Source organism: Tachyglossus aculeatus, chromosome 10 (genome assembly GCF_015852505.1).
Source record: "Tachyglossus aculeatus isolate mTacAcu1 chromosome 10, mTacAcu1.pri, whole genome shotgun sequence".
In the NCBI taxonomy this organism is placed as follows: Eukaryota; Metazoa; Chordata; class Mammalia; order Monotremata; family Tachyglossidae; genus Tachyglossus; species Tachyglossus aculeatus.
In genome coordinates, this window is record NC_052075.1 from 48,075,591 (window position 1) to 48,097,892 (window position 22,302).

The following is a 22,302-nucleotide window of genomic DNA, read 5'->3' on the forward strand; positions in this document are numbered from 1 at the left end:
CCACCTAGTAAACTGTCACCGAACACATTCGGTTGTCTCCTCTGCCCAAATATTTCAGTAGGAACAGATTGCAAGACTATCACAAGGTGAGAAGCAGTGTGGCTCAGTGGAAAGAGCCCGGGCTTGGGAGTCAGAGGTCATGGGTTCTTATTACTCTATTTATTTATTTATTTTACTTGTACATATCTATTCTATTTATTTTATTTTGTTAATATGTTTGGTTTTGTTCTCTGTCTCCCTTCTAGACTGTGAGCCCACTGTTGGGTAGGGACTGTCTCTATATGTTGCCAACTTGTACTTCCCAAGCGCTTAGTACAGTGCTCTGCACACAGCAAGCGCTCAATAAATACGATTGATTGATCCCGGCTCCACCACTTGTCAACTGTGTGACTTTGGGCAAGTCACTTCTCTGTGCCTGTTACCTCATCTGTAAAATGTGGATTAAGGCTGTGAGCCCCTCGAGGGGACAACCTGATCACCTTGTATCCTCCCCAGCGCTTAGAACAGTGCTTTGCACATAAGAGCTTAACAGATGCCATCATTATCATCATCATTACTATTATTACTATCACAAGGTTAGAATAGAAATCCCCACAAGTCAACTTACACTTTCGAGGAAGGCGGTGCCTGTGTTTGCTTTAAAAAAAATCCCAGCATCGATCCAGCCACAAAATGTCTGCATTCAGATTATTTTTCATTAGAAGCGCACGTTCCCCCAAAGCTCAATAAATACTTACCGGTCTAATGACTGTTAATTAAAGAGGAATGTACTCTCTGCAAGGAGAATTCACTAGCGTAAAAAAAAATGTATCTCCCTCTTTAATGCGTTTATCCTTATGCCAAGGAAACAAGTAGCCCATGATTTTTTCAGCCCAATCGCCCGTTTGAAAAGTAAACTGCATTTACTGCAATAATAGTTTTCCAGCAGGAGCGTAAGGAATCAGACGTCCGCAATCAACTAAGAACCGGGTCCTACCCGATGTTTTATTTCAGGGCTCGCGTGTTGGAAGCGTTGCCAAATTGGAGCTACAGGGAAGGTTACGGGGAGGGGCCCGTCTTGGGGGGATTGTCAGCGTTTAGAACAGTGCTTGGCACTTAGGAAGCGCTTGACAAATAGTATTATTATTATTCTGAGGTGAAAATGGTAGGTGAAGGCTTCTGATGGTGCGGAGTAAAAGGGGAGGATGGGGAGGAGGAGGAGGAGGAGGAGGAGCGGTCCTCCTGTTATTCAGGGATGACACCAAATCAGCAAGCAGGAAGGCTCTTACTGGCGTAGAGCCTTCAACGGCCACAAATCCTAGCATATTGAGAGAAAATTGGAAATGTTCTCTCCCAAAATCGCCTTCCCCGTTGTCGCTGATTAAGCGCGCGTGCATACACACATTTACACACACACACACACACACACACAAGCACACGAGTCACCGAGTGCACATCGCGTATACACACCCCCGCAGACACCCAGAGAGACGCACAGACACACACCCAGACACCCACATACACACCTTTACACATACACACAGTCACCCAGTGCACATCGCGCATACACACTCCCACATATACGGAGACACACACGCACCCAGACACACACACACCCACAGACACCCAGAGAGACGCACAGACATACCCAGACACACCCACCCACATACACACCTTTACACATACACATAGTCACCCAGTGCACATCGCGCATACACACTCCCACATATACGGGGACACACACGCACCCAGACACACACACGCCCACAGACACCCAGAGAGACTCTCAGACACACACCAGACACACACATACACACAGTCACCCAGTGCACATCGCGCATACACACTCCCACAGACACCCAGAGAGACGCACAGACACACACCCAGACACACACATAGACAGTCACCCAGTGCACATCGCGCATACACACTCCCACATATACGGAGACACACACGCACCCAGATACACACACCCCCACTGACACCCAGAGAGACGCACAGACACCCCACACACCCAGACACAAACACACACCCACACACACCCAGAGAGATGCATAGACAAACACACACACACATTTACACATACACAGCAGCGTGTATGCAGCGTGGCTCAGTGGAAAGAGCCCGGGCTTTGGAGTCAGAGGTCATGGGTTCTAATCCCGGCTCTGCCAATTGTCAACTGTGTGACTCTGGGCAAGTCACTTCACTTCTCTGGGCCTCAGTTACCACATCTGTAAAATGGGGATGAAGACTGTGAGCCCCCCGTGGGACAACCTGATCACGTTGTAACTTCCCCAGCGCTTAGAATAGTGCCTTGCACATAGTAAGCGCTTAATAAATGTCACCATTATTATTATTACACCTAGTCACTCAGTGCACATCATACATACACACTCCCACAAATGAGGAAACACACACCCCCACGGACATCCAGAGAGACGCACACAGACACACATGGAGTCCAGTGGCCCCGGGAAGGCCTGAGGGTGGGCGGTGGGCTGCATCCCTGTCCGGCGGACCCCCGGGTCACAGCAGGCCCGAAACCCACAATCCAGGGGTGGACGTCACCCTGCCCTTGGGGTCTCCTCCTGGGGGGATCCGGGGGGGACGGCTTAGCAAGGAGATTGGAGAGTCACCTGAGGAAAGAAGTCTCGTGTGTGTGTGTGTGTGTGTGTGTGTGTCTGTGTTTGTGTAAGAGAGAGTGTATGTGTTTAAGACAGAGGGAGAGAGTGTGCGTGTGTATCTGTATAAGGGAGAGGGAGGAAGTGTGTGTGTTATGTGTGTGTAATAATAATGATGGCATTTATTAAGCGCTTACTCTGTGCCAAGCACTGTTCTAAGCGCTGGGGAGGTTACAAGGTGATCAGGTTGTCCCACGGGGGGGCTCACAGTCTTCATCCCCATTTTACAGATGGGGGAACTGAGGCCCAGAGAAGTGAAGTGACTTGCCCAAAGTCACGCAGCTGACAATTGGCAGAGCCGGGACTTGAACCCCTGGCCTCTGACTCCAAAGCCCGGGCTCTTTCCACTGAACCACGCTGGGAGACTGTGAGAGAGAGGGAGAGGGTGTGCGTGTGTATATGTGTACAAGAGAGAGAGTGAGTGTGCGTGTGTGTATGTGTGCATGAAGACGATGATGAGAGAGAGTGTGTGTTTGAGAAGGAGGATGTGTAAGAGAGGGAGAGAGGGAGGGAGGGAGAGAGTGTGCGTGTGTATGTGTGTATGAGAGGGAGAGGGTGTAAGAGATGGAGAGAGTGTGCGTGTGTATATGTGTATGAGAGGGTGTGCGTGTGTATATGTTTATGAGAGAGAGTGTGTGTGTTAGAGGGAGAATGTGTAAGAGAGAGGGAGGGAGGGAGAGAGTGTGCGTGTGTATGTGTGTATGAGAGAGGAAGTGTGAGTGCGTATGTGTGTGTAAGAGAGAGGGAGAGAGAGTGAGAGAGGGAGAGAGAGCGAAAGAGAGAGGGAGTGAGTGTGCGTGTGTATATGTTTATGAGGGAGTGTGTATGTGTATATGTGTATGAGAGAGAATGAAAGTGTGCGTGTGTGTATGTGTGCATGATGATGATGAGAGAGTGTGTGTTTGAGAGAGAGAATGTGTAAGAGAGGGAGAGAGGGAGGGAGGGAGAGAGTGTGCGTGTGTATGAGAGAGAGGGAGTGTGTGTGTATGTATGTAAGAGAGAGGGAGAGAGAGTGTAAGAGAGAGGGAGAGAGTGTGCCTGTGTATATGTGTATGAGAGAGAGGGAGTGTGTATGTGTGTGTGTGTAAGAGAGGGAGAGAGAGTGTAAGTGGGAGAGAGTGTGCGTGTGTATATTTGTGTACGAGTGTGTGTGTGTGTGTGTGTGTGTGTGTGTGAGAGAGAGAGAGAGAGAGAGAGAGAGAGAGGGAGTGTGCTTGTGTATGTGTATAAGGGAGAGAGAGCGGGAGCACAAACCTGTCCGAGGACCAGACAACCTCCAGCCGCCGGCAGCCCCCTCCTCCCCCGTCCTCCCTCCTCCCCCTCCTCTGGCTCTCCCTCCCCTCCCCTCCCTTCTCCCTCCCCCGGGGTGAGGGGTGTCAGGGCCCCCACTCAGCTCCTCTTCTCCTTTTCCTCTCGGAAGATGACGGGCGGCAGGGAGCCGGGGGCTGGCTCGGCCCCCTGAGAGCCCCCCGAGCCGCCCCCCGAGCCGCCCCCCGCCCGGACCCTCCGCTGCCACCTGGATGGGAGGTAGGAGGCCGCTGGGTGGGCTGGGTGGGCCGGGGGCACCGAGGGGGGCTTCGGGGGGCGAGGACACTCCGGGCTCGGGAGGAGGGCCACCCCCGCACCGGGCCACGGGGGGCACCGGGGGGACCCCCGAGGGGCCGGGGGCCGCCGGGGCTCGGCGCGGGGCTCAACGCGGGGCGGCACGTCTCTGGAGACTGCGGTGGTTGGGCCGGGGGCCCGACCGGGGGGGGGGAAGGGGGGCCAAGGGAGCGGGGCCCCCCCTGAGGACCGGCGGACCCCGACGCCCCGCGCCCCCCGCCCCCCGCCGGAGCCAACCGCTACGGCCGCCCAGGGACCCCCCCTCCCCAACCCGACCCCTTGACCCGGCCAGCCTCTCCCCTCCTCTCTTCTCCTCTCTCCTCTCTTCCTCTCTCTTCTCCTCCTCTCTCCTCCTCTCTCCTCTTCTTCTCTCTCTTCTCTCCTCTCCTGTCTTCTCCCCTCTCCTCTCCCCGTCCCCGCCCCTCCTCTCTCCTCTCTTCTCTCCTCTCCTCTCATATCTTCTCCCCTCTCCTCTCTTCCTCTTTCCTGTCCTCTCTTCTCCCCTCTTCTCCCCTCTCTTCTCCTCTCTTCTCCCCTCTCTTCTCTCTTCCTCTCTCTTCTCTCTTCTCTCCTCTCCTTCTCTCCTCTCTCTTCTCCTCCTCTCTTCCTCTCTCCTCTCCTCCTCTCCCCTCCCCTCTCCTTCTCTCCCCTCTCCTCTCCTCCTCTCCCCTCTCCTCTCCTTCTCTCCCCTCTCCTCTCCTCTTCTCTCTTCTCCTCTCTCCCTCTCTCCTCTCTGTCTTCTCCCCTCTCCTCCTCTCTCTTCTCCCTTCTCCTCCTCTCTTCCTCTCTTCTCTCCTCCTCTCCCCTCTCCTCTCCTTCTCTCCCCTCTCCTCTCCTTCTCTCCCCTCTCCCCCCCTCCCCTCTCCTCTCTCCTCTTCTCTTTTCCTCTCTCCTCTCCTCTCTCCTCTGCTCCTCCCCTCCCGTCCCCTCCCCTGGGGCCGGGGGGCAGGGAGTTGGCGCGGGGTGCCCTCGCCCCCTGGCCGGGGTGCCCTCGCCCCCAGGGGCTACCGGGCCCCTAGCCAGTCCGCTCTCTGCCTCCTACCCGTTTCCCCAAACTCAGAACTGCCCCTCGTTGGATCCCTTGTGGCACCTGCTGTACCTTGGTCACACACACACACACACACGCGCACCTAGTAGTCCCCCCACCTTCTGGGCATGTCCCCGTTGGCAGGCGCGCCAGTTGCGGGGTGTGGGGAGACGAGGCACCCCCACCCCCCACCTCCGGGAGCGGCCAGGGTCCCCTTGGACCCTCTTTCATAGTAATAATAACAATGGTATTGGTTAAGCGCTTACTATGTGCCAAGCACTGTTCTAAGTGCTGGGGTAGATCCAAGGTAAGCAGGTTGTCCCACGTGGGACCCACAGTCTTCATCCCCGTTTTACAGATGAGGGAACGGAGGCCCAGAGAAGTGAAGCGACTTGTTCAAGGTCACACAGCAGACAAGTGGCGGAGGCGGGATTAGAACTCAGGTCCTCTGACTTCCAAGCCTGGGCTCCACCCACTGAGCCACGCTGGCCCGGGTCTCCCTGGGTTGGGCCGCTGGACTGGGGGTCCTGCCTTGCCGTGTAATAATAATAATAATGATGGCATTTGTTAAGCGCTTACTATGTGCAAAGCACTGTTCTGAGCGGTGGGGGGGGATACAAGGTGGTCAGGTTGTCCCACGTGGGGCTCACAGTCTTAGTCCCCATTTTACAGATGAGGTAACTGAGGCTCAGAGAAGTTAAGTGACTTGCCCAAGGTCACACAGCCGACATGTGGTGGAGCTGGGGTATGAACCCATGACCTCTGACTCCAAAGCCCGGGCTCTCTTTCCATTGAGCCACGCTGCTTCTCCGTGTGTGTGTGTGTGTGTGTGTGTGTGTGTGTGTGTGTGTGTGTGTCGGGGGGCTCTTTGCTTCTCCCAGGGGCGCCCCCAGACACTTTCCCCATCGGCACCCGCCCTCCAGGCCCGTATAGAGCGAGGGCTGCTTCTAGACTGTGAGCCCGCTGTTGGGTAGGGACCGTCTCTATATGTTGCCAACTTGGACTTCCCAAGCGCTTAGTACAGTGCTCTGCACCCAGTAAGCGCTCAATAAATACGAGTAAATGAATGAATGATATAGCACGAGAGACCCCCAGCACCTCTCCCACTCCCCACCATCCCGAACCCAGGCCAGGGGGGAGCAGGGCCGAACCTGTGCGAACCCCCAATGTCACACGGAGGAGTTTCGTGTGTCCCTGTCCCTGTCCGTGGTCTGCCAGGGCCTGGGAGAGAGAGAGAGAGAGAGAGAGAGAGAGAGAGAGAGAGTGTGTGTGTGTGTGTGTGTGTGTCTGTCTACGGCCACTTGTGTGTGCAAGACAGACAGACCTAACGGGAGAGAGAAACACTTTGTGCATATTTATTACTCTATTTATTTATTTATTTATCTTGTACATATCTATTCTATTTATTTTATTTTGTTAGTATGTTTGGTTTTGTTCTCTGTCTCCCCCTTCTAGACTGTGAGCCCACTGTTGGGTAGGGATCGTCTCTATATGTTGCCAGCTTGTACTTCTCAAGCGCTTAGTACAGTGCTCTGCACACAGTAAGCGCTCAATAAATACGATTGATTGATTGATTGATTACACACAGAGACAGAGACAGAGAGAGCCGCAAGTCGTGTCCCGGGCTTAATCAGGACGCTGGGGGAGATTCTGGGGAGGGGAGGGGGCTGTGTCCAAAGAGATGCCCACCATGGCCCGAACCTCCCCAAAATCGGGCCGGGCAGGGTGGGGAGGGTCTCAGTCGCCTCGGGTGGGGTGGCGATGTGGGGTCCACAGGATCAGCGTGGTTTAGTGGAAGGATCACAGGCTTGGGAGTCAGAGGTCATGGGTTCTACTCCCGCTCTGCTACTTGTCTGCTGTGTGACCTTGGGCAAGTCACTTAACTTCTCTGTGCTTCAGTTACCTCATCTGTAAAATGGGGATTAAGACTGAGCCCCACGTGGGACAATCGGATGACCTTGTATCTACCCCAGCGCTTAGAACAGTGCTTGGCACATTGTAAGCGCTTAACAAATACCACGGCGTCCGAGCCCGGGGCTGAGCGGGCGGTGTGGAGAAGAACCAACTGGTCACCTCCTCCTGACTGCTCGCTCAGGGGGACTTGGCATCCACTTAGGGTGCTCCAGGGACCCGGAGGGGAGTTGGGGACAGGGAGAGAGAGATAGATGGACAGACAGAGGGAGAGAGAGGGAGAAGCAGAGGGAAAGGAGGAAAGAAACAGGGAGGCAGAGAAAGGGAAAGAGGAGGGGGGTCAGAGAGGCAGAGGGGGAGAGACAGGGGCAGGGGTAGAGAGGGGAGAGGCAGGGAGAGACAGAGAGGGGCAGAGGCAGAGGAAGAGGGGGAAAGAAACAGGGAGAGAGACCGAGACAGGATAGAGGAGGTGAGTCAGAGAGGCACAGAGAGGGGGAGAGGCAGAGAGACACTGAGGGGGGAGAGATGGGGAGAGAGACAGATGGGGAGAGACAGAGTGAAAGAGAAAGAAGAGGAAGAGACAGGGAGAAAGAAGGGGGAAGAGATAGAGGGAGAGAGAAGGGGGAAGAGACAGAAGGAGAGAGAAGGGGTAGAGACAGAGGGAGAGAGAGAGAGACTGAGACTGTCTCTCATCTTCTTGGCCCTCTCTATTCTTTCTCGCCCTACCTGATAGGCGGCCTTTGGTTGGAGCCCGGCACGGTCTTTGTTTCCCCAGTTGCTTCACTTTTCTCACTTGACCTAGCTTGGGTCGAGTTTTGTCTTTGTTTTCCCTTGGCAGCTCCAGGGGACCCTTTCTCCTTCAGCCCCCTCATCCCCCATGTCCCTTTCCCCCTCGGGGTCCTGGTCTCATCAGGGCCCCAGACAAGATCCCAGGCAGGGTCCCAGGAGTCCCAGCGCCTGCTCCCAGGGCTGTGATGGAGAAGTCTCTGCTCACCGCACTGTGTTGTCGCTCGCTCTCCAACGGTGCAGCCAGGGCCTGCACCCCAGCTCCCTCCGGGGGAAACCCTTCTCCTAGGAGAGCCCAAGGTCCAGAACTGGATTTGCGATGTTGGGGGTTCCCTCCCTCCACCCTCTGCCTCCAGGTTGTGACCCTGAACTCGGAGCCCTGAGACTTGAGAGCTGAGCTCTCAACTTGGAACCTTGAACCCTTAACTCCAAGTCCTGACTCCTGAGTCTTGAGCCCTGACTTCTGAGCCCTCTGTGCGTGTTTAGGTGTGTGTTTGTGTGTGTGACATCTGCAGAGAAAAAATCCACGAGGCTTGCCCTCCCTCCACTCATTTCCTTGATTTGCACTCTTTTTCTCCTCTAGTCTCCGCACCTCTCCTTCCTATCCCTCTCACTCTCCTTCCCTGTCTTCCTTCTTCCTCCTCCTTTACTCACTCCCCCTCCTTTCCTTCTCTCCCTCTCTCTCCCCCTTTCGCCATTTCATCCCCTCTTTTCCTCTCCATCATCCTCCTCCTTTTCCTTCCCCCTTTCCTTCCCTCTCTTCCTTTATTTCCTCATCCTGTCCCTTCTCTCCTTCCTCCTTTCTCCTCTCCCTTCTCCTTCTTCCTCTTCCTATTCCTATGCTCTCTCTCTCTCTTTCCTCTCTTTCCCTCCTCTTTCCCTTTCCTCTTCCCCTCTTCCTTTGCCTTCACTCCCTCCCTCCTTGCTTTCCTCCCCATTTTGAAAGTTTTGAGCCACATCATCATCTTCATTGCTTCTGTTTCCATGGCGATATGGCCCCCCAAACAGGGGGAACCCTTTGCATTAAGCAGTTCCTTATTGAGCACCGAAACACCCCCCCACCCCCACCCCACTGACAGCCCTTTAAGGGGGCTCGGTGGCTTGCTTGTTTCCTAACCTGGTCTCACAGAGTTTGTCACCCTCTGGTGACAAACTCAGGGATGGGGACTCCCTCCCCAAAGACAGTAAACAATTCAAAGTTCCATTTGAAAGCCAAGCGAACATGGTGAGTAGGATACTAAAGGTGGGAAATGGAATTGAGGACCTAACTTCTCTTGGTTACACAGAATCTGAGGACTGGAAGGACTTTGAAAGGTCATTGAATAAGTAATAATCCTCTAGACCGTAAGCTTGTTGTGCGTGGGGACTGTGTCTAACCAACTCTGCAAAGGTTTAGTACGGTGCTCTGCACACAGTAATTGATTATTACATGTGATTGGTTGATAATAATGGTATTTGTTAGCACTTATATGTGCCATGCTTGAGGTTCATAAAATACAGTCAGATCAGACACAATCCCTGTCCCACAAGGAGAAGGGGAGAATAAATATTTAATCCTCATTTCCCAAATGAGGAAACTGAAGCTCAGAGAACTGAAGTGACTCATCCAAGGTCACAAAACAGGCAAGTGGAGGAACCAAGATTAGAACTCAGGGCTTCTGATTCCCAGACCCAGGCCCCTTTCCACTAGACCAAACAGCATCTCGTTCCCCTGTCTTCAGGCAGGGCCACACTGTCTCTCTCCTGGAAGCCTGCCACAATTGAATAGTTTTTGGGGGTTTTTTGTTTTTTTTTCTGTGGGTGACAGAGAGTTTTAATGTGCTTGGAAGAAAACTGCTCTTTCTTCTCCCCACCCGCAAGAGAGGGAGTTCCCTTCAAACCTAGAAGAATAATTCTCCTGAAGACATATTACTGCACTGTTCTTAATGGAAATCCTGCATTTTGTTTTGGTTACAACTGTTTAACATGTTTTTAGCATCTGCTAAAAGGGAAAAGTCATAGTTCTTGCAATCAATCAGCAAGTACCCTACCATCACTTCATCTGTCTCTGCTGGTTTAATCTTTATCGTCACTGTGTTAAGCACCAGGTTGGGGGAATAATAATAATAATAATAATAATAATAATAATAATAATAATAATAATGATGGCATTTGTTAAGTGCTTTGTGCCAAACACTGTTCTAAGTATTGGGGTAATAATAATAATAATTTTGGTATTTGTTAAGCGCTTACTATGTGCCATGCACTGTTCTAAGCACTGGGGGAGATACAAGGTGATCAGGATGTCCCACGTAGGGCTCACAGTCTTAATCCCCATTTTCCGGATGAGGGAACTGAGGCACAGAAAAGTTAAGTGACTTGCCCGAAGTCACACAGCTGACCAGCGGCAGAGCCGGGATTAGAACCCATGACCTCTGACTCCCAAGCCCGCGCTCTTTCCACTGAGCCATGCTGCTTCTCATTCAATCAATGATTGAGTAGCAATCAATCAGTGGTATTTATTGGGCATTTACTGTGTGCAGGGCACTGTAGTAAGTGCCTGGAAAAGTACAACACAACAAAATCAGTAGTTATGATCCCTGCCCACAAAGACCTTACAGTCTAGAGAGGGAGATAGACATTAAAATAAACTATGGATCTGTCCACAAGTGCTGTGGGGCTGAGGGTGGGGTGAATAGCAAGTGCTTTAAGAGTAATAATAATAATAATAATGGCATTTTACCAAGTGCTTACTATGTGCAAAGCAGTGTTCTAAGCTCTGGGGACGTTACAAGGTGATCAGGTTGTCCCACGGGGGCTCACAGTCTTAATCCCCATTTTACAGATGAGGTAACTGAGGCCCAGAGAAGTTAAGTGACTTGCCCAAAGTCACCCAGCTGACAAGTGGTGGAGCTGGGATTGGAACCCATGACCTCTGACTCCAAAGCCTGTGCTCTTTCCACTGAGTCACATTACTTCTCAGGTACAAGATCTATAAATCCAAATGCAAGGGTGGTGCAGAACGTAGTTGGAATGCGGGAAATGAGGGCTTAGTTGGGGAAGGCTTCTTGGAGGAGATGTGATTTGAACAAGGCTTCGAAGGCAGGGAGAATGATCATCTGTAGGATATGAAGTGGGATGGAGTTCCATGACAGAGGAAAGACGTGGATAAGGTGTCGGTGGTGAGATAGGTGAAATTACTAGTTTTCCATTCCTTCTCCCCTCCCTTCCCCGCCCACTTCCCTGGCTTTTTCCACCCTACTAGTCTCCAGGCACAGAAATTGGGCTCTCGTATCACTCTTACAGTCCTTAATCCCATGGAGGGGATTCCTCTAATCAAGCCGTGGGTCCTATCTTCTAAGCCCTCTTTTAAGGAAAAAGGCCCATGTAAACTCCTTGTGCGTACTGGGAAGTAGTAGGAATGTCAGATCTATTTCTTTGGAGGAGGGAGTCAGAGAACCTGGCTTCTAATCCCAGTTTTGCCATGTGACCTTGAGCAAGTCAGTTAACCTCCTCATCTGTTAAATGGGAATTTAATACCTTCTCTCCTTCCCCCATAAGCTTGTTTTGTGCAGGGATCATATCTACCAACTCTGCTGTATTTTACCTGCCAAAGCACTTGTTACTACGCTCTCTACACACGGCAACCACTCAGTAAATACCACCAATTGATTGGACTGTGATCCTCATTTATTTATGTATTTATATTAATGTCCATCTCCCTGCTAGACTGTAAGTTCACTGTGCGCAGAGGATTTGTCTGCTTATTGTTCTGTTATACACAGGGCTTGGCAGTGAAGCAGCGTGGCTCAGTGGAAACATCATGGGCTTGGGAGTCAGGGGTCATGGGTTCTAATCCTGGCTCCCCAACATGTCTGCTGTGTGACCTTGGGCAAGTCACTTAACTTCTCTGAGCCTCAGTTACCTCATCTGTAAAATGGTGATGAAGACTGTGAGCCCAACGTGGGACAACGTGATCACCTTGTATCCCCCCTAGCACTTAGAACAGTGCTTTGCACATAGTATGTGCTTAACAAATGCCATCATTATTATTATTATAAAATCTGACTGACTCACTGGCAAGGACTGTTCCATATCCATTTATGTTGTATTTTCCCCAGCACTTTACTTCAGTGCTTGGTAGATAGTAAATTCTTAACAAATACCCCTATTATTCAAGTTACGATTCTTAGGGTTGGGAGGTGTGTTGTATTATATTACCTTCTTTTCATCGTTTGACTCTGAGTAGAGGGAGAGTTGGCAGGGTTGGAGACAAGAGCTCGCTAAATGTTTGTGGAAGGCTTTGTTCTTCAAGTGGCCAGGATGGCAGTTTAAAATGTTTGTCCTTCAACCTCAAAGTGATCCCCCAAAGTCCTGTATAATGGGTAAGCCTTAAAAGAGATCTCTCCAAATCTCCCTTCCTCCCGCCCCCACTGTCCACCACTTGATCGCAGCAGAATGGCCGAGCAGGTAAAACACGGGCCTGGGAATCAGAGGGACCTGGGTTCTAATCCCAACTCCACCACTCGTCTGCTATGCGATGTTGGACAATTCACTTCGCTTCTCAGTTACCTCATCTGTAAAATGGGGCTCGAGTCTGCGAGCCCCACATGGGGGACAAGGACTGTATCCAACTAGATTTGTTTGTATCCACCCCAGCGCTTAGTACAGTGCCTGGCTCAGAGAAAGCACTTAACAAACATTATTATTATTATTATTATTATTATTATTATTATTATTAACAGCATCACTGAAGCCTCAGTCAGAAAGCATTAAAACGTTTGAAACCATCCCCTGAAATATTTACAGCAAGTCCAAATTCTCAGCTTCTAGGTTCCAAATTCAGGTAAATACTAGGTCTTTCTCACTTCCCTATGAAATCAGTCAGGGACGAGAGTTGGTGGTTTTAAGGCTCTTTCCCGGGTGCTTCAAGGCCTTGCAGCTGGTTTGGCTCAGAGAATGGATAGAGACATTCCCTCTATATCTAGAGCTGGCCTGCAAAGTACATTTCCTCTGGATGCTGAACTCCCTGTCCTGAGAGCCTTAAACCTCCCTGTTGATGCTGCATATCTGTCCAGCAGCCAGCCTCCTGTCATTCATTCATTTAATCGTATTTATTGAGCACCTACTGTGAGCAGAGCACAGTACTGAGTCCTTGGGAGCGTACAATATAACAATCAGCAGACACATTCCCTGGAGGCAACGAGCTTACAGTCTAGAAGGGAAGACAGGCATTAATATAAATAAATTACAGATAGGTATGTAAGTGCTGTGGGCCTGGGATGAGGGGATGAATAAAGAGAGAAAGTCACGGTGACTCAGAAGGGAAAGGGAGAAGACGAAAGGTGGGCTTAGTCAGGGAAGGCCTCTTGGAGGAGATGTGCCTTCAGTTAGGCTTTGAAGGGCGGGAATAATTGTCCATCAATCACCTTTACTGTCCTCAAACACAGGAGGGGTGAGGGTGGGGTCGTCTTATATTGTCTTCCAAACCCTTAATAAGGAGAAAGTCATCATTCTTGCAATCAGTCAGCAAGTACCTTACTGTCACTTCATCTGTCTCTGTTGGTTTAATCTTTATCGTCACTGTGATAAGCACCCGGTTGGGGGAATAATAGTAATAATAATGATGGCATTTGTTAAGTGCTTACTATGTGCCAAGCACTGTTCTAAGCGCTGGGGTAAGTACAAGGTAATCAAGGGGTGGGGCAAAAATGGGTGATTTACTTCTGTCGTATCATCCAAGTGCTTGGTACAGTGAATCACATTCAATAGGCGCTCAACAGATATCTGTCAATCACTGCCTGTGAATCACCTTTACTGTCCTCTGTCACAGGGAGGAGTGTCTTACACTGTTTTCTAAACCTTTAATAAGCAGAAGCAGCGTGGCTCAGTGGAAAGAGCACGGGCTTGGGAGTCAGAGGTCATGGGTTCTAATCCCGGCTCCACCACATGTCTGTTTTGTGACCTTGGGCAAGTCACTTCACTTCTCTGAGCCTCAGTTACCTCATCTGTAAAACGGGAATGAAGATTGCGAGCCCCAGATGGGACAACCTGATCACTTTGTATCCCCCAAGCACTTAGAACAGTGCTTCACACATAGGAAGTGCTTAACAAATGCCATCATTATTATTATAAGCTCCCTGTGGGGCAAACATGGGTGATTGGCTTCTGTCGTATTGCCCAAGTGTTTAGTACAGTGCATTGCATTCAATAGGCACTCAGTAGACACCGTTACAATTACCTTCTAAACTCCCACTTCTGCCCACTTCTTTCCACTATAGGAGATGCCCAGCTGCAGTTCGTTACACCTGGAAGCTGTGCAGGCAGAAAATATCAACAGCTCCAGCAGAGTTTGGGGAAATTCTCGGATGACCAGTCCCTAGTGTCGTCAGACAGTCTCTGCTCAATCTGCAGCTCATAGTCTAAAAGGGAGGGAGGACAGGTATTTGATCCTCATTTTACAGATGGGGAAGCTGAGGTCTACAGCAAAGTTAAGTGACTTGCCCAAGGCTTTTTTATGGTACTTGTTAAGCAGTAACTGTGAGATAGGCATTATACTAAGTGCTGGGAAAGAACCAAGCTGATCAAGTTGGACACAGTCCATAATCCATGTGGGGCTCACACTCTTAATCCCATTTTACAGATGAAGCCTAGAGAAGTGAAGCAACTTGCCCAAGGTCACACAGCAATTGAAGTGGCTTCATTTGTCTTATGGCCTGACATTCCTACCTGGTTTCCTGTTGCTGTTCCTGTTCTATTCCTCCTCACCAACCCTCTTAGCATCAATTGGTGTCATGAGGATACATACTGAATTCCTCATTTTGGGAGCCAGGTGATGTTTAGCAGAGTCAACCTTCAGAGTGAAGATGATTCTACCCATAATTTTTTTTACATCTACCTCCCCTGCTAGATTGCAAGGTCCTTGAGGGTAGGAATCCAGTCTACCTATTCTACTGTACTTTTCCAAGTGCTTAGTCTGTAGTCTAAAAGGACTCAGTTAAATACCACTGATTGATTGGTGTTGCCTGTCGTGGAAGATTTCCTGGGGCCCTTGGAAGAATGAGGAAGCTGAAGCCCAGAGAGGGTAAGCAACTGGGCCAAAGGCACCCAGTCAATCAGTGATTAAAAATCCATGACTTTTTAGAAACAGGATTCTAAACACTTGCATCTTGGGGAAAATAGCTGATGCTGCAAATAACAAGTGCCTGTCCTGAGGCAGGAGGAGATGCAAATTTGCCAGGGAGAAGAGAGATGAAGGTTGGTCTTGGGAGTCAACTACGCTGAGGTAGTAGTTGAGGCCACATATGCATGGAAAGTCTCTCCCGTGGTTTATTTTTACAAACTCACTGCAGGAAACTCCAGGCAAAGAGATCTAACTTCAGGGAAAATCTAGTGCTCTGTAGCTCTTCCCAGAATGGATGTTTCTTCTTCTTCTTTTTTCTCTCTTTCTCTTTCTCTCTCTCTCTCTCTCTCTCTCTCTCTGACTGTCCCTTTCACTCTATTTTTGTCTCTGAATGTCTCTGTCTGCCTTTGCTTCTCTCTGCCTGTTTCTCTGCTCTGTCTCGAAGACTGTCTCTGTCTCTTTCTTCAAAGAACCACCTAAACACAGTTTTGAACTGGAGGATGCTGTGAGCCCATTGTTGGGTAGGGACCATCTCTATTTGTTCCCAACTTGTACTTCCCAAGCGCTTAGTACAGTGCTCTGCACACAGTAAGCACTCAATAAATACAATTGAATGAATGAATGAATGAATGAATGCCTATCAGGCTATTTAGATGCCCTTTCCACTTTGACAGTCAGTTGAGCTGACCAGAATCTCAGGTAGACTTAGTGCATGGCGGGAGGAGGCGGGACAGGTGAAGGAGGGGCGGGGAGCCCTTCCCTAGCAGCAGCGTGTTGGTTAACCCTACTCTTCCTGTCTCTGAAAAAAATATATTCGTGATTAAAATTGTCATTCCCAATTCCTTACCCATTACCATTGTGGCCATATTTAGAAGAAATACCTTTCTGGCCCCATGAGGTTGAGGGTTATATTTGATGTCTCTGGAGTGGGTTCATGAAGAAAGAGAGGAGGTCTGTCGGCTTCTTTCTCTTTGATGTGACGCTTCTTCATATGCTATTAAAATACCACATGCCTTTTTTTTGTCCCAAGGATGGGCTGGGCCATGCTAGACTCAGGTTCTCTTGGGTCCCTTTTCTCTTTCTAAATCTCTGATGCTGCTTAATTGCTCCTGCTCGATAGGTAGGTGTCAGGGGATATATGTTCCCACTCTCTTTAGTTCCTTCATTTTAGTAATGATTGAATTTAGATCTCTTGGTTTCTATCTGGCAAGACGGCACTTCTTTACCATATTTATGGATGTCGGCTCTCTTCCAACCTTCTGCCCCCCACCCTGCCCTACTGGAGGGAAGCATTTTCAGAAATGCTGTATGATGTGGCAAAGATAATAACCGTGGTGTTTGTTAAGCACTTGCTTTCCATCAAGCACTGTGGTAGATAGAGAGTAATCGGGGCAGATGCAGTCCCTGTCCAACGTGGGGCTCACAGACTAAAGGGGAGTGGGGAGAACAAGTATTGAATTCCCATCTTGCAGATGAGGAAACTGAGGCCCAGAGAAATGAAATGACTTGCCCAAGGCCACACAACAGGCAAGCGGCAGAGCTGGGATGAAAACCCAAGTCTTCTGACTCATCATCAATGCTATTTACTGAGTGTGTATTATGTGCCGACTGTACTGACCATCTGGGAGAGTACAATACAAAAGACTTCCAGACCTGTGCTCTTTCCACTAGGCCGCATTGCCTTGAGGGAGGGGTAGCATCTTTCCAGCGTGGCTGGGCCCAGGGGTCGACAGTAAGGGGAGAAGTGGATGGTTCACAGGGTTACCAGCGATCAACTGGGAGGGGCTGAAATGGACGGTGGCCCAAGAAGCGGTCAGGAAAATGACTCGCCATCTCCAGACCGATCGCCTGCCAATCAATAGTAGCGACTGAGCAACTAAGGTGTGCAGAGCACTGTACTAGAGTTCAACTGAGTAAGAACACATTACTCTAGTAAAGTACAATTGAGGTACTTGTCCTCAAAGATTAACTAAGAGATACTTCCTGAAACATCACCCCAGGAAGAGGGAGAAAAAAGGGCCGAGCCTTCCAGTTTTTCTTTTCTCCAAAGTCCTGCTACCAACCTCCCTCCCTCCCAACCACTTCTGTCAATCGATGGTATTTCCCGAGCACTTCCTGTGTGTGGAGCACTGTACTAAGCTCTTGGGAGAGTTTGCTGACGTTCCCTACCCACAATGAGCTGCTACAGTGGTGATTTGTGAAACCAAGCGCTAAGTACAGTGCTCTGCACACAGTAAGCGCTCAATAAATATGATTGAATGAGTGAAACCCAGGTTTCCCTGCTTCTCTGCTTCTGAAAGAGACCAAGCCAAGGGGCCCAATGGGGCCACTTTCCCTGCTTTCCTTGCCGTGCTTGAGAGAGTCTGGAATGGGTAAGTTACAATCATCATTCCTATACTCTTATCCCTCAGGCGAATCAGGCTTTTAGTCAGCAGCAGAATGTGTGCATTATAATCATCTTCAGTTGAGATGAAACTCCCCAAGTTCTCTGCAAGATAACCTTCTGAGTTGGGGACCAAGAAGAGACAATCTGAGTTCCTTTAGAGGTTCAGTTATTAGGACACAGGGTTGCTAACTGAATCTGCTCTTCTGGGTGCTTCAATCTCCACCAGCAGCTGGAAATGGCAATTTCAAAAACTCCACTGACAAATGACAAGTTCAGCCACTTAATCGACCTCACCTCAGCTCTGTAATTTCAGAGGTACTCTGTTCCATCCCACCTAGGCAGCTTTTTATAATGAATCATCTGTATTCCTTTAGGGAGGCAGCATGGAGTAGTGGAGTTCATTCCTTCAGTTGTATTTATTGAGCACTTACTGTGTGCAGAGCACCATACTAAGCACTTAGGAGAGTCGTGGATCAGTGGCAAGAGCCTGGGCTTGGGAGTCAGAGGTCATGGGTGCTAATCCTGACTCCCCCACATGTCTGCTGTGTGACCTTGGTTAAGTCACTTAACTTCTTTGCGCCTCAGTTCTCTCATCTGTAAAATGAGGATGAAGACTGTGAGCCCCACATGGGACAACATGATCACCTTGTATCCCCCCCCCAGCGCTTAGAACAGTGTCATCATTATCTTCTATCTGTCATCAGTGGGCAGAGCACTGAACCAGGCCCTGGGGAGAATACGACAGAAGTAAAATCCCAAGGTCCCTGCACTCGAAGAGTTTCCAGTCTAATGGATTCCGTGAATCAGCTGACTTTCTGGTTGTGTTCCTCTTCTCTGAAGAAACTTTTTGGCTCCTGGAGTCCCCAACCCCTTCCCCCTTGGCTCCTTTGAAGGAACATCAGGCTTATCCCCTAGAGGGTGGGTGGTCTCTGGACCCTCCTGTAGGTGTGAGTGGTCTGGATATCCTAGCTGCAGGCTTGGAAGAGAAGGACCAAGGCTTAGCACTTTGCTAAGCACTGGGGCAGATTCAATCAGATCAGATACAGTTCCTGTCCCACAGTGGGTTCGTATTCCTTTAGTGTGACTTGGAAAGTTCCATTTCTCCCAGGAAGTTTTCAGATTTTAGGTGACATTACCTTTGAGAGCCAGAATTGGTGTCTAATCATCACCCTTTTTTTTGCCAAGTGCTTAGTACAGTGGTCTCCTCCACTTTCCTGGGCCCATGGCAAAACCACTTATCCAGTCTGTCTCACAGCCTGACTGCTGGAAATTGGGGATAATCACATTTACTTCCTTACTTCTCAGTCCTGCTTTGAGAGTGCAATCCTTTTTCTTTCCCTCTATGCCACTATGGGAGTTTAAGTTATCGTTATTCATCACTCCTTTCCATCAACCTCACCCAAATTTGCATTCAGACCAGATTCCTTTTTAATTAGGACTCAGACTTAAAAAAAGAGACAGGGAAGGTGGAATCCAAATGACTTTGGTACAGGACTTTACAGCATTTGATTTTAGACTTTTCCGTACTTCACTCATGTTCCTATCTTTATACTCGGTTGCTTCCCCTACATGTAATTTATTTTCCTGTTTGCTTGCTTTGCTGAGTACGGGGACCGTGTCTGCTTACTCTATTCAACTGTATTTATTGAGTACTTACTTTGTGCAGAGCACCTTACTAAATACTTGGGAGAGTACAATATAGCAGGATTAGTAGACATGTTCCCTGCCCACGACGAGCTCAAATAATATTTTTTTTATCAATTAATCAATCAGTGGTATTTATTGAGTGTGCACTGCAGGCCAAGCACTTAACTAAGCTCTTGGGAGCATACGATATGATAGAATTGGGAGACACGACCCCTGATCTTAAGGTATTCATCGAGAGTTTACTATGTGCAGAGAGCACTGTACGATGCACTTGGGAGAGAGCAATAATATAGAGCTGGTAGATTCCTGCTGTCAAGGAGCCTAAGATCTTGCATATTCACCCATGAGCTCAGTACAGTGTTCTGCACTCTGTAGAGTCTCAAAAATTCCCTCTAATTGATCGATTGGCAGCCGACTCTGCTACTTCTCAGCAGCCTTTTGGTTGTGTTTGGGTTAGTAAGAGGATGAGAACAATCTGCCTGTTATGTTGTTTGCTTCAAGTATCTGCTGGGTCTCTTGACTAGAAAGGGACTCATTGCCTTGTTGTCTGCTATTAAGGTTTACTCTGTCCCCTTCAGAGTTGCCTGAATTTCCCTATCCACCATCCCTTTGGCTCACCAGAAAACCTCCGACACAGGAACCAGGGGCTCACCATCCCCCGAACGGTATTTTCAAAGGAAGGTTGAAAAATTCCCGCTCCACCCAATCAAGAATGATTGAAAAGACACAAACAAGTAAATTGCACATTGTATTTACTCTCCGGAGGCTGGTGGAATATAAATTCAGTTGCAGGAGGGAGTGAAACTATACCGATTGGAACTATTTTTTTTTATTTTTAATTTTAATCCAAAGCCACCGCTTGCCCTTTGGCTTGAGCAATTCATGAGATCGTGAGGGACTTCTGTCAGCTAGCTTGCAGCCAAGTTGGCTCTGCCGCTGCCCCTGAGGGGAAATTGGGTTTAAAGCCTCGGAGAAATTAGGGACCTTTTTTGACTCGTCCTCCCTTTCCATGCCATCATCCAGGAGGAGGTAAGGATGTGGACCGCGAATGTATGTGAGATCGACAACCCACCTATCAGCTCCGTCCACGTGGGGTGGGGGGAGACATGGGGTGTTGGGGTGACGTGAGTCTGGGGGCTGTCTGGGGCATCACGCTGTGGGGTTGGGGGATCAGCGGTTCTTGGGCATCAGAAATGTTTGCTGAGAGGTGATAGAATGCTCTCAGGGCACTGTCACTCATCCCGGGAACGCGTTGTTCTCCGGCAGAATGTTGGAAAGGAGCTAGCAAAGTTATTTTGGGAGGCGGAGGGGCGGTGATCGAGAAGTAAAAGAAACAGCCGCTCCTCTCTTACGAGGCCTCTCGACTGGGGAGATGGGAGTGAACTTAGCAGGAGGCCGGAAGACGTTCGCGACGAGGAGGAACAGGGACAGTGGAGGTTTCGAACGCGCTGGCCACCCATTTCCAAGAGCGAGTGGTCAAAATTTGGATTCGCCCTCTGCGCAGCCAAGATGTTGATTTGTGCCCTGGTCCTGGCGGGGGCGGGGGTTGGGATCAATAACCTCACGGGGGTGGAATGTTGGCTCTTGGCTCCCTTTACAGGCAGGGGGTGAGACAGTCCAATGGAAATAGTGAAATCCTTCCAGGACTTTTCAAGAGGATGGGTAATGGAGCCAAAATACAGCCAGGATTTATCTAGCCCGTGGGTTTCAGGGAACTCAAAGCACTTCCCAGTCATTCTTTCCTCCTCCTCATTTCAGCCAGGGAGTTAACAAGGATCCAGGGCCACTTCGGGACCTGAATTCGGTTCTTGGGTTGTGACTTTTTTCCAAAGATGAATTAACTCGATGATTGTCCATCCATACCCCTTTCTCGATAAATGTCATTCTCTTCCCTAGTTCATTTGTGATCTGTTTTGTTTCTGAAATTCATAATTCTAATTCCCTGTTGTGTTCATGCACAGCGAGTGATTGAATTGCAGTCTTCATTGCCCACTCTATATAACTCCGTCCAACCTTTCACAAGGCATTTTTTAGTTTCTGGTCCATTACCTTGATTGCCAATTGTACCCAGAATCTTTTGCATACCAAGCAGTCTGCATTCGAGCCTTCTACTCAGGTTGTCTCTTTGTCTGGTTTCATACTAAACAGCCTGATCTTCAGCTGGTCTGCCCTCAGTTTCTGACAGATATGAGATCAGATATCTTTGGGATTGTTGTGGCAAGGCTGTAAATTTGTTGTAGACAGGGAACATATCTACCTACTCTGTTATATTGCACTCCCCCAAGCCCTTAGTACAGTGCTCTGCAAATAGTCAGTGTTCAATAAATATGATTGACTGATTGATGTCCAGCCTCCCTCCACTGCAACCCTGATGTGTATTTTCATGGCTCAGACACAACACCTGTGTGCAGAGGGACCTGGATGCAAAGGCTTTGAAGGAAGTGGGAAGGATTTAGGGGTCAGTGAAGCAGTGTGGCCTAGTGGAAAAAGCATGGACTTGAGAGTCAGAGGACCTGGGTTCTAATTCTGACTCTGCCACTTGCCTGCTGTGTGATCTTGGTCACGTTACTGAACTTCTCTGAACCTCAATTTCCTTGTCTGTAAAGTAGGGATTAAATAACAGGTCACCTCTTCCTCAGACTGCGAGTCCTATGTGAGACAGTGACTGTGTCCAATCTTCATATACTCTCATCAGCTGCAGTGCTTAGTACAGTGCTTGGCAAATAGTAAGTCTTAACAAATACCACACTTTTTTCTCCAAAAAAGTACTCTAGTTTCAGGACAGACTTCCACAAACTGGTTTGTGTGATGCTTTCTTTTGGCCAGATTGTCCCTGAATGAATTTCTGGTACTTTTTCCTGGGCAAGTCTGTACTTTTTGTTGTATTTTAATGGTATTTGGTAAGCGCTTACTATGTGCCAGGCAGTGTACTAAGCTGTGGAGTAGATAAAAGCTAAACTGGTTGGACACAAACCATGTCCCACATGGGGCTCACAATCTTAATCTTCATTTTACAGATGAGGTAACTGAGGCACAGAGAAATGAAGTGACTTTCCCAAGGTCACACAGCAGACAAATGGCAGAGCTGGAATTAGAAACTAGGTTCTTCTTGCTCCCGTGGGTAGAGACTATCAAGAACAATAAATCAATCAGTGGTTCTGAGCCCCCCTTTTAGACTGTG

At 49.2% G+C, this 22,302-nt stretch overlaps 1 protein-coding gene across 1 annotated transcript in view; it reads left to right on the forward strand.

Annotated features, from left to right (window-relative positions):
- Positions 1-4,147: 4,147 nt before the first annotated feature.
- Positions 4,148-22,302, forward strand: part of CHRM2 (cholinergic receptor muscarinic 2) — a 106,014-nt gene continuing 87,859 nt past the window's right edge. Inside the window, exon 1 of the mRNA XM_038753211.1 lies at positions 4,148-4,187. The gene's annotated coding sequence lies outside the window, so the exon portion shown is untranslated. The remainder of the gene's footprint in view (positions 4,188-22,302) is intronic.